The 11,299-nt window shown below is 47.9% G+C and overlaps 5 non-coding genes and 1 pseudogene across 5 annotated transcripts; all 6 read right to left on the reverse strand.

Annotated features, from left to right (window-relative positions):
- Positions 1 to 262: 262 nt before the first annotated feature.
- LOC143508143 (U2 spliceosomal RNA) lies at positions 263 to 453 on the reverse strand. Its single transcript, XR_013129202.1, has one exon. It is a non-coding gene; the product is annotated as a U2 spliceosomal RNA (small nuclear RNA).
- A 150-nt stretch (positions 454 to 603) lies between these two features.
- LOC143508137 (U5 spliceosomal RNA) lies at positions 604 to 722 on the reverse strand. The gene has a single exon (XR_013129197.1). It is a non-coding gene; the product is annotated as a U5 spliceosomal RNA (small nuclear RNA).
- Positions 723 to 1,386: 664 nt separating this feature from the next.
- LOC143508131 (U2 spliceosomal RNA) lies at positions 1,387 to 1,566 on the reverse strand (annotated as a pseudogene).
- An 8,135-nt stretch (positions 1,567 to 9,701) lies between these two features.
- Positions 9,702 to 9,820, reverse strand: LOC143508138 (U5 spliceosomal RNA). Its single transcript, XR_013129198.1, has one exon. It is a non-coding gene; the product is annotated as a U5 spliceosomal RNA (small nuclear RNA).
- Positions 9,821 to 10,449: 629 nt separating this feature from the next.
- On the reverse strand, positions 10,450 to 10,640 carry LOC143508144 (U2 spliceosomal RNA). The gene has a single exon (XR_013129203.1). It is a non-coding gene; the product is annotated as a U2 spliceosomal RNA (small nuclear RNA).
- A 150-nt stretch (positions 10,641 to 10,790) lies between these two features.
- LOC143508140 (U5 spliceosomal RNA) lies at positions 10,791 to 10,909 on the reverse strand. Its single transcript, XR_013129200.1, has one exon. It is a non-coding gene; the product is annotated as a U5 spliceosomal RNA (small nuclear RNA).
- Between the last annotated feature and the right edge of the window lie 390 nt (positions 10,910 to 11,299).

Below are 11,299 nucleotides of genomic sequence, written 5' to 3' on the forward strand. Positions count from 1 at the left end.
TTTGGCTGCTCCCTCACATGGACAGACAGACAGACAGACAGACAGACAGACAGACAAATCAATAAATATATATACATATATATATATATATATATATATATATATATATATATATATATATATACACACACACACACACACACACACACACACACACACACACACACACACACCAAATAAATAAATACATTCATTCATTCATTAAAATAAAACAGGCTGATTATACCAAACAGCAACAAACTCTTTTTTTCACACAAGCTTAGGAAGGTGCACCGTTCCTGGAGGTACTGCAATACCAGGTCGATGCGTGGGGCGAACGGGGCAAGCCCCTGTTTCGCCTCCCTGTTCTAAAAATCCATTTAATATGAAGTCCTCGTATAGAGGACGTATCAGATATTAAACTGATAAGAACAGATACTACACTTGATCTTAGCCAAAAGGCCGAGAAGCGATAACCTGAAATGGGCGCTGGACCGGGCACCGGCCTCGCAGGCAGGGAGGCCTCCTCCGTGGCATACCCGCCCTTCCCCCCTCTTCCAGACACCCAGCGAGCCACTCCCACCCCGCCCTAAGTTTATACTTTCTCGTTATACGGATTGTTGCGGCCCCGCCCGGAGGCAGAGCGCTCCAAAAAATCACTTTGACTCTTTGACGTTCCCCTCCACGGAAATCTTTAGTAAAAGGCGAAAGATTTGTGCGTGAATGAAGAGAAACCCGAGCTATAGCCGTGTACGCTCAGGCGTCCCGCCACGCCAACAAAGAGCCTAGCTCGTTTGTTCGCGGTAACAAGGGAGGAGCCTGCGAGGCTGTGGCTTGCTTGTTGCAAACAACAGGGCTGGCAGGCAATGAGAGAGAGAGAGAGAGAGAGAGAGAGAGAGAGAGAGAGAGAGAGAAAACAGGAACAATTTCAAAAAAAAAAAAAAAAAAAAAAAAAAAGAACAAAAACGGAGGGAAAACTGCAAACAGCCGAAAGGGGAGTGGCCTCCGCTCTCACTGCATTTGTGACCAGCTGACAATTGCAGGCAGACAGACAGAGACCACTCACCCCTTCATTCTTGCCTATTTAAGGAGTGGAGTGAGCTGCTTTGTTTTATTTATTCATTTTGGCTGCTCCCTCACATGGACAGACAGACAGACAGACAGACAGACAGACAGACAAATCAATAAATATATATACATATATATATATATATATATATATATATATATATATATATATATATATATATATATACACACACACACACACACACACACACACACACACACACACACACACACACACACACACACACACCAAATAAATAAATACATTCATTCATTCATTAAAATAAAACAGGCTGATTATACCAAACAGCAACAAACTCTTTTTTTCACACAAGCTTAGGAAGGTGCACCGTTCCTGGAGGTACTGCAATACCAGGTCGATGCGTGGGGCGAACGGGGCAAGCCCCTGTTTCGCCTCCCTGTTCTAAAAATCCATTTAATATGAAGTCCTCGTATAGAGGACGTATCAGATATTAAACTGATAAGAACAGATTTTTTTTTTTTTTTTTCATATTTTATTGTCACTCATTCATAGGTAGTACATTACATGTATAGAATTTCAAGAAACATTTTCCTTCACATATATGCATGTATCCATTTTACTATAGTGAAATAACATGTCTCTTTTTTTTTTTTTTTTTTTTTTTTTTTTTTTTTTTTTTCCATCATTTCACAATCCAAACAATACAATAACCATGAAATGTTTCCAAAAAAATGTAACATTTAAAATACACAACAACTCAGACACATAAGACATCAATATCAAAAGGTAAATACATTAGAATGGCTAAGATCACCTCAAATTCTGTGGATTTTAAAACTTGCTGTCATGAAATGTAAACTTCAATGTTATCCCCATATGGGGCCTATCAGACTATAAAATCCGATAACATAACATTATCTAAAATATTTCCCACTGTAAGACATCGGGGTGATGGAACCGGCACCCCCCTCAATTCATCCCCCAAGCTCACACGTCCATGGATACCGGGATCCTCCTCTTCTCGGGAGGAGGCGGCCCCTTCCTCATCTATGTAGATAGAGTCCTCAGATACCAAGTCCACCAACGCAATCCTTTGGACCTGGGTCCTCTTCTTTTTCTTTGGGGGGGAGGGGGGGGAAGGAAAGCCGTCGTCATCCGTCCGGGCAAATTCCCCCCCTGGGGTACCGCCTACCTCCCAGGTCCCTTTTCCCAGCATGCTCCTCGGTGAGCTACTCCTCAGGGGGGGTGAGGGGGGGGTGCTGGGCGCCGCCTTCACGCTGGGGGGGCTGGCCCTCCTCTCCTTGGTGTGTTGCTGCTCCATAGTAGGGGTCGAGCCCGTCTGTCCCTTCGGCTTGGGGGTGCCAGGGGGAGCTGTCCCGGACTGCCCGGTCGGCCTGGACCTTTCTCTCTGGGGAGGGGGAGCACACAACAAATGAGTGGTTCTCGGTGGTATTCTTACCTCCCCCTCCACACGCTGTTCCTCTTCACCCGGGACTGCAGTTTTCTTTGCCCTTCTCTTTTTCCGTCCCTTCGCTGGTCGTGGCCCGGCCGGGGCCCCTCCGGATGGCCCTTCAGCATCCTCCTGTTCTCTTGGCGGCTGTGGCCCAACCGGGGCCCCTCTGGAAGGTGCCGGAACCGCCTCTTGTTCCCTCGGTGGCTGCGGTCCGGCCGGGGTCCCCCCGGAGGGTGCCGCGGCGGCCTCTTTGCCCCTGCCCTCAATCACCACTGTTGCATAGGATATTCCTCTCTGAGGGCAGGAGCGCTCCACATGTCCCTCGCCGCGGCACTGCCTACACCTCTGGGGGCCTCTGCAGTCCCGGGCCATATGTCCCGGGTCCAGGCACTTAAAGCACTTCAAGTCCGGGCAGTCCTCCATTTTGTGTCCATGAGCCTGGCACCCCCGACAGTAGGACGGCTGACCCCTGTAGAACAGATAACCATTGTTCTTAGTCAAGGAGAAGAGAGCTGGTGGATGCAAAAGCCCCCCCTTACCGTCCGTTTTAAAGGTCACCATAAACTGGCGGCGCCCGTTCCACACCCCGAGCTCATCCCGTACGTACTTCTCCCCCGGGTGGACCTCCCCGTAGGCCTGGAGGAACCTGCGGATTTGCTCCGTGGGGACATACGGGTTGAACATGTGAGTGGTGACCAGACATCGGCCTTCCACCCACAGAGGCTCAACCACGAAATGCCTCCCCACGGGATGTCCCTTCAGCTCATCCCTCCGCTCCAGGACACGCTGGTACACCTCAGCAGAGGAGAAGGTGACCTCAAAGTAGGCCAGGGGCCCGTTGCGCTGGGCACAGATCAGATCTCCAGTCGTGGTCCCCAGGGCGTCCAGCAGCACCTCCCGGATGAAGGGGATCCTCTCCACGAAAGGCATTCCCTCCTCCCCAGGGACCCAGCGGAACCTGGCCGTGTTGAGCAGGCCTCCGCCTGCTCCCCAGCCAGGTCCCTCCGAGAAGGCTGCCGTCGACCCCGAGGCCCCGACCGGCTGACCGCCGCCCAGCCCCGGTCCCTCAGGCCCCCCCTCGGCCATCCTCCTCTACTCTGCCGAGAGACCCGGAGCAGAGAGAGCCCGCAGTTCCTCCGCCGATCACCGGGGGAATGTTCAGAAGTCCACCCGGGATCCTTGAAGTCGGCAGGATGAGCCTAAAAACAGGAGGAGGAGCTGGGCGGTTCCCAAGCGGTGGTCGGTGGGCAATGCCACCAGACCAATTGCTCATTAGGTTCCGCCCAGACTCCTCCTGTTAAAACACAAGCAGAAAAACACAATTAGTAAAACAGCATTAAAATCCACAGATATTAAACATATAAAGCATAAAATCTGATAAGAACAGATTTTTTGATTTGACATGTTTTTATTGAAACTGTGTACACAATAAATACAGCTTTTTAAAATGCATAGATCACCTCACATCCCCTAAAACTGTAAAAGGTAAGACAGGTCAATAAAACATCAGTCAAAACATTATTTCTTTTAAAAACCACAAATACATTTCCCTAAAAGGTTGTAATCACTAAAATTTTAAAAGGGTTTTTTTTTAATGCATTATATATCCAAATTCAACATTTATTGTCTAAAAACCTACAACAAGGAACTGTTGCCCTCGCCCAGGGGGTGGGGCAGAGACAGGGCCGAGGCAGGGCCGAAGAGGGCGGGTGGGAGGCCCCACCCCTACCGACCCGCCGGCTGGACCCCTCCTGTGCGTCTCCAGCGGAGATCCCTCCCATTGCCCACTGTCCTCTCTCAGGCAAACCATGCCCTCAGGGAACGTCGGCGGGAGCCCGGGCTGGTGGTGGCAGGGACCCCCCTGCGTGTGGCCTCGGCCCCCTCCTCCGAATATCAGCGTCCGGTGCCACCTGCAGCGATGTTACAGTTGCCAGCTTCATGAGGGCGTGGAGGGGCACCGTAACGTGCTTCCCCACCAGCAGGTTGCGGGAGGTCCACAAAGCGGCCGTCACACTGTTTAGGGTGGACCAGAGCATCACAAAGTCTTTTGCTGGCAACTGATTTAGGCCCTGGCCCACCCCGAGCACCGCTTGTCGGTACTCTAGTGGGTGGACCTCCCCTGCTGGTAGGCTCGGGCATTTCAGGGGGCCGATCGCGGCCCACAGGTCCCTTGCCACGCTGCACTCCCAGAGCAAGTGCCTCACGGTCTCTGGCTGGCCGCAGCCAGGCCGAGGGCACACCGCCGTTGCTCCCATGCCCCGGGAGTGCATCACCGCCCGGACCGGAAGGATCTCATGGGCCACCATCCAGGAGAGGTCTTTGTGCCGGTTCTGCAGGGCCGGATGAGCCACGTTCCTCCACACCCTGCGCGCCTCCTCCCTTGTCAGCCCCGTCACGCCGCTCACCTCTTCCTGGTCCTGGACGAGAGAAACCAAGTTCTTTGCATTTACTAGGTTAATTAACCCACATTTTTCCAAATCGTATTTGACTAAAAATTTCCTAATAAAATCGTATTCATGCGGCATTTTAAAAGAGATAGGTGTTTTTGAATCTTGTTTAAAAACCCCTAGCTTTCTTAAATAGGACCCCATCCAAAACCGTACCATGGCAGTCGTTCTTGAGCCAGATGAGGCTATTGCGTACTTAAAGTACGTCGCTGTGTATTTGCTACCTAAAAACAGGTGGGGGTCCGGGAGACCTTTCCCCCCATTTTCTGGTCTCTTCTTCACCACGTCTCTTCGCAACCTCTCCCACTTGGACCCCCACAGGAAGTAAAACATCGCTCGGTCCAGGCCTAGTAAAAAGGATCTTGGAGGGTAAAAAACAGAGCATAACAATAAAAGCAATGGGTAAATGACTGCCTTGATTATTAAAATTTTCCCTTCTAGGGTCAGATTGCGCAGTCCCCACAGGCCTAATCTCTGCCGTACTTTCCCTAGTGTCGGCTCCCAATTTCCTTTCCCCCGTCCTGTCTTGTCAAATTTCAAACCTAAAATCTTTATGTCAGTTTCTTTAAAATCAACTTCTAACCCCATCCTCTCTCCAGTCCATGGACCGAAGGCCTGCGCCTCTGACTTGGTTCTGTTCAACTTTGCCCCTGAGGCGCGGCCAAACCAATCAGTCAGGTCCAGAGTCCGTTGTGCTGATAAGATGTCCGTGCATAAAATGGTCACGTCGTCCATGTACAAACTACATGTTGCCGTCTGTCCCCCAGGTAGTTTTAATCCACTGATCCATATGTCCCTTCTCAAGATTTGTGCAAGTGGCTCTATGCTTGTCACAAACAAGAGCGGGGATAACGGACAACCCTGCCGGACCCCAGAGCGAATATTAATCGCTTTTGACAAATGCCCATTTACTAGAATTTTGCTAGTAATGTCTTTGTACAGCAGTCCCACCCATTCTAAAAACCTCCCTGGAAACCCCATCTTTTGCAGTACTTGGAACAAGTACTGGTGCGAGACCCGATCAAAAGCTTTCTCAAAATCTAAATTTAACAGCAATAATCGAATGTTTCTGTCTCTCGCATAACAAATGGAGTCCCGGATCAGTATTAGGTTGTCTGTGATCCTCCTTCCTGGCACTGCACAAACTTGATCTGGGTGGATTACGTTGTCTAAAACCGTTGTCATCCTGTCTGCTAAAAGTTTGCTAAAAATTTTACAGTCCATGTTCAGTAACGTTATGGGTCTCCAATTTTTCAAATCTGTCTTGTCCCCTTTTTTGTGTAAAAGTGTCACTGTCCCTGACCTAAAACTGTCCGGTAGTCTCTGTGTATGTTCAAATTCCTTAAAAACCTCTAAAATGTCCTGCACTAAAATGTCCCAAAAAACTTCATAAAATTCCATTGGCAACCCATCCTCCCCTGGTGACTTCCCCCTTTTAAAATGTTTGAAGCTGTGAGTCACCTCTTCCGCTGTGAAATCTTTTACTAAAACGTCTGGGTCTTTCACTTGCCTGTCTAAAAACCCCAGGACTTCCCCCATTGTTTGTTCATCTGTGTCCTTGCTCCCATACAACTCTTCATAAAAATCCCCTACCATATCTAAAATGCCCCTGTCCGTTGCCTCCTCTCTGTCACCCTCTCTCAACATAGACATCCCTCCCCCTTTACACATTATTTTCTTAAAAAAATACCTCGTACATTTTTCCCCTTCCTCCATCTCTTGTTCCCGGCACCTGATCATTATCCCCCTGCTTATCACGTTCGCCAGGGCCTCCATTTCATTTTTTACCTCTTTTATTTCTTCATTAAAGTCAAAACCCCGGTTGCGTAGCTCAAAATACCTCTGCAGCCTCTTTTGTAAACCCTTCATTTTCCCCCTCTGGCGTTTTTTCTTTAAAAACCCTTCCCTTTTAAAATATGTCTTGGTCCTATATTTCACTGATTCCCACCAAAGTGCCCGTGAGTCGTATGAGTCTTGGAGAGTCTGCCAAAGGCTGTACTGCTCCCTGTATCTTGCTACAATACTTTCATCCTCCAATAGGGAGCAGTTCAGCCTCCAGATCCCTCCCCCTACCGTCACACCAGTGGGGAGAAACAGTGAGCAGGATAGCATGAGGTGATCTGAGAAAAACAAAGGAGTTAATGTAGCATCCTTGGGCGGGCATTCTCTAGTAAAAAGAAAATCAATACGGGAGGCTCGGGTGCCATCACCACTAAACCAGGTGAACCCCTCCTCCTTCGGATGCACTTTTCTAAAACAGTCTTCTAAATTAAAATCAGTCAGTAACCCATGTAAAACCTTAGAAGACTTATCAACTTTAAAATTTTCCCCTACATTTTTTCTATCCTTTTGAGATAAAACACAGTTAAAATCCCCACCCACTATTACCGGGGTTTTTCCCAATAAGTGAGGCTGCAGGTCCTCCCATAGTTCACACCTCTCATTTTTATCGTTAAAACCATACACATTTAAGACCTTTAAGTCACGCCCTAAAACATTCAAATGAGTCAGTAAGGCCCGCCCATCCCTCACCACGGTGCAGTCCTTCACCTGAATGTTAGGGCTTTTTATTAAAACCGCCACTCCATCCGATCTGTTGTAGTGTGATCCACTCCAGAGAGAGGGACCCGCAGTCCATTTCTGCTCCCACTCTCTGTATGAGTTCATGAAAGGGATTGCACACTCCTGTAATAAAAACACATCTGAAGATGTGTTTTCTAAAAAGGACAATATGTTCTGTGCTCTCACAGATGTCTTCACACTTCTCACATTTAGAGTAGAGATTGTGATAGACATGGAGCAGTAAAGGAGAAGTAAAACCACAAGGGGGGGTTTAAAACAGGGGGTCATTTTGTACACAGTTAAAACACATTGAAATTTGCATTATCTCTTGCAGGTCTTAACACAATAAAATCCATTAAAACTAGTCTACATCGATTCCTAAAACCACTTCCATTTTTCTCCTGCCAGGGTGAAAGAAGTCCAGGACTGGGATATTTTCTGTCTCTGATCGGTCAGGAGTCGACGCTCTCCCTCTTGGCGGTAAGTGTAAAAAAGATACCTCGTTCGGTGAACCACCCGGCCAGCAGGGGTCAGACCTCTCTGAAGGAGGGGTATCCTCGTCTGCTGTGGCCCGCTGTTTCTTTTCCTCCGTCATCAAAGGGGACTCCGCCGGTCTTTTCCCCACTTGTGCGCTTGGGAGTGAGGTATCTAGCTCACTCCCCAGCCCCGGCATACTTACCTCAAACCCAGATTGCCATGAAGGTGAACTGTCCTCCTCCTCAATTTCCACTTCTACTTCTCTATTTTGTTCCTCCACCCTTTCCTCTCCCTGACTCTTCTCTGGCTGCTTGGGGAGTGAGCTCCCCCTAGCTTCCAGAGTGGTCACTTCATGAGGTTGGGGAACGTTATTTCCCTCCAAAACCTCTAGCCCCGCCCCTTCTTCTCCTTCTCCTTCACTTACCTCCGGACCATGCTGTATTTCGGCCATTTTGTTTTCGGCCATCTTGTCTTCAGTTTTATTTTCTCTCTCCGCCTTCTTTAATTTATTTGCAAAGGAAGAGGGACAATTTCTGAAGAGGTGGTCACTCTCCCCACAGAGGTTACATTTTCTGGTATTAGTACACTCAATATATTTGTGCCCTATCTCCCTACATTTCCCACATACTACCTGAGAGCAGGCTTCAGCCAGATGTCCCATATCCCCACACTTGCGGCACGTCTTGGGCATTCCCTGGTAGTGAATGTAGCCCCTATTTTCCCCCAACACTATCATTTGTGGTATATGCTTCAGGCCCATATAGCCGTTAGCGTCCTCCCACTGCCTTATCGGGACTCTCCAGGTACAATTCCAAATACGATCCTCGTCCAAAACTTTCATAGGTGGCCCTGCTACATTGCAAAACCTTCTTAGCCATGCACAGATATCTTCCCCACATACAGTCTCATTAAACATTTTAACAATGACTACCTTTCTTGTGTAATCTGTCAACCTTTCCAACATAAACATCTCAAAGTGCTTTTCCATTTCCTCATACTTTGTCCAAAACCTGTTCAACAATGTCTGTGACCCAAAGCTTACGTCGTAACCCTTATTCTGAGGCAGAGCTATAATGCAATTTAACATTTCTGGTCTGAAACCCAAAACCTTTTGTATCAATTTCCTAGAAAAGTCTAAACGCGACATGTACAACAGTTTCCCTTCATTATCTGACTTGAAATAAAAACGCACACTGTGGTGCCTCCTCATGCCTGGCCGAGCGGCCGACATGATGGAGGCACCTACAGATTACTTAACTCTCTAAAAAAGACCACTTGTAAAAACCTCTAAGATCCTAAAACTATAAAATCCTAAGATCCTAAAAGCCTTACAAGTACAAAAGACACAATAAATACAAAAAAAAACAAGACTTACCTTAATTCACCAATAATCCAAACCGCAACAACCTGCAAATTTAGAAAACTTTCCACAAATTAAATCACAATCATCAACTTTTACCATAGAGAAAAATTTTTAAATGCCCTCTGGGTTCCTAGAGCAATCCGTAGGAAGGCTCTCAAACCCCAAAGGGTCGATCGCTGTCTCCGCCCCTTGATCTTAGCCAAAAGGCCGAGAAGCGATAACCTGAAATGGGCGCTGGACCGGGCACCGGCCTCGCAGGCAGGGAGGCCTCCTCCGTGGCATACCCGCCCTTCCCCCCTCTTCCAGACACCCAGCGAGCCACTCCCACCCCGCCCTAAGTTTATACTTTCTCGTTATACGGATTGTTGCGGCCCCGCCCGGAGGCAGAGCGCTCCAAAAAATCACTTTGACTCTTTGACGTTCCCCTCCACGGAAATCTTTAGTAAAAGGCGAAAGATTTGTGCGTGAATGAAGAGAAACCCGAGCTATAGCCGTGTACGCTCAGGCGTCCCGCCACGCCAACAAAGAGCCTAGCTCGTTTGTTCGCGGTAACAAGGGAGGAGCCTGCGAGGCTGTGGCTTGCTTGTTGCAAACAACAGGGCTGGCAGGCAATGAGAGAGAGAGAGAGAGAGAGAGAGAGAGAGAGAGAGAGAGAGAGAGAAACAGGAACAATTTCAAAAAAAAAAAAAAAAAAAAAAAAAAAGAACAAAAACGGAGGGAAAACTGCAAACAGCCGAAAGGGGAGTGGCCTCCGCTCTCACTGCATTTGTGACCAGCTGACAATTGCAGGCAGACAGACAGAGACCACTCACCCCTTCATTCTTGCCTATTTAAGGAGTGGAGTGAGCTGCTTTGTTTTATTTATTCATTTTGGCTGCTCCCTCACATGGACAGACAGACAGACAGACAGACAGACAGACAGACAAATCAATAAATATATATACATATATATATATATATATATATATATATATATATATATATATATATATATATATACACACACACACACACACACACACACACACCAAATAAATAAATACATTCATTCATTCATTAAAATAAAACAGGCTGATTATACCAAACAGCAACAAACTCTTTTTTTCACACAAGCTTAGGAAGGTGCACCGTTCCTGGAGGTACTGCAATACCAGGTCGATGCGTGGGGCGAACGGGGCAAGCCCCTGTTTCGCCTCCCTGTTCTAAAAATCCATTTAATATGAAGTCCTCGTATAGAGGACGTATCAGATATTAAACTGATAAGAACAGATACTACACTTGATCTTAGCCAAAAGGCCGAGAAGCGATAACCTGAAATGGGCGCTGGACCGGGCACCGGCCTCGCAGGCAGGGAGGCCTCCTCCGTGGCATACCCGCCCTTCCCCCCTCTTCCAGACACCCAGCGAGCCACTCCCACCCCGCCCTAAGTTTATACTTTCTCGTTATACGGATTGTTGCGGCCCCGCCCGGAGGCAGAGCGCTCCAAAAAATCACTTTGACTCTTTGACGTTCCCCTCCACGGAAATCTTTAGTAAAAGGCGAAAGATTTGTGCGTGAATGAAGAGAAACCCGAGCTATAGCCGTGTACGCTCAGGCGTCCCGCCACGCCAACAAAGAGCCTAGCTCGTTTGTTCGCGGTAACAAGGGAGGAGCCTGCGAGGCTGTGGCTTGCTTGTTGCAAACAACAGGGCTGGCAGGCAATGAGAGAGAGAGAGAGAGAGAGAGAGAGAGAGAGAGAGAGAGAGAGAGAAAACAGGAACAATTTCAAAAAAAAAAAAAAAAAAAAAAAAAAAGAACAAAAACGGAGGGAAAACTGCAAACAGCCGAAAGGGGAGTGGCCTCCGCTCTCACTGCATTTGTGACCAGCTGACAATTGCAGGCAGACAGACAGAGACCACTCACCCCTTCATTCTTGCCTATTTAAGGAGTGGAGTGAGCTGCTTTGTTTTATTTATTCATTTTGGCTG

Source organism: Brachyhypopomus gauderio, unplaced genomic scaffold (genome assembly GCF_052324685.1).
Source record: "Brachyhypopomus gauderio isolate BG-103 unplaced genomic scaffold, BGAUD_0.2 sc802, whole genome shotgun sequence".
In the NCBI taxonomy this organism is placed as follows: Eukaryota; Metazoa; Chordata; class Actinopteri; order Gymnotiformes; family Hypopomidae; genus Brachyhypopomus; species Brachyhypopomus gauderio.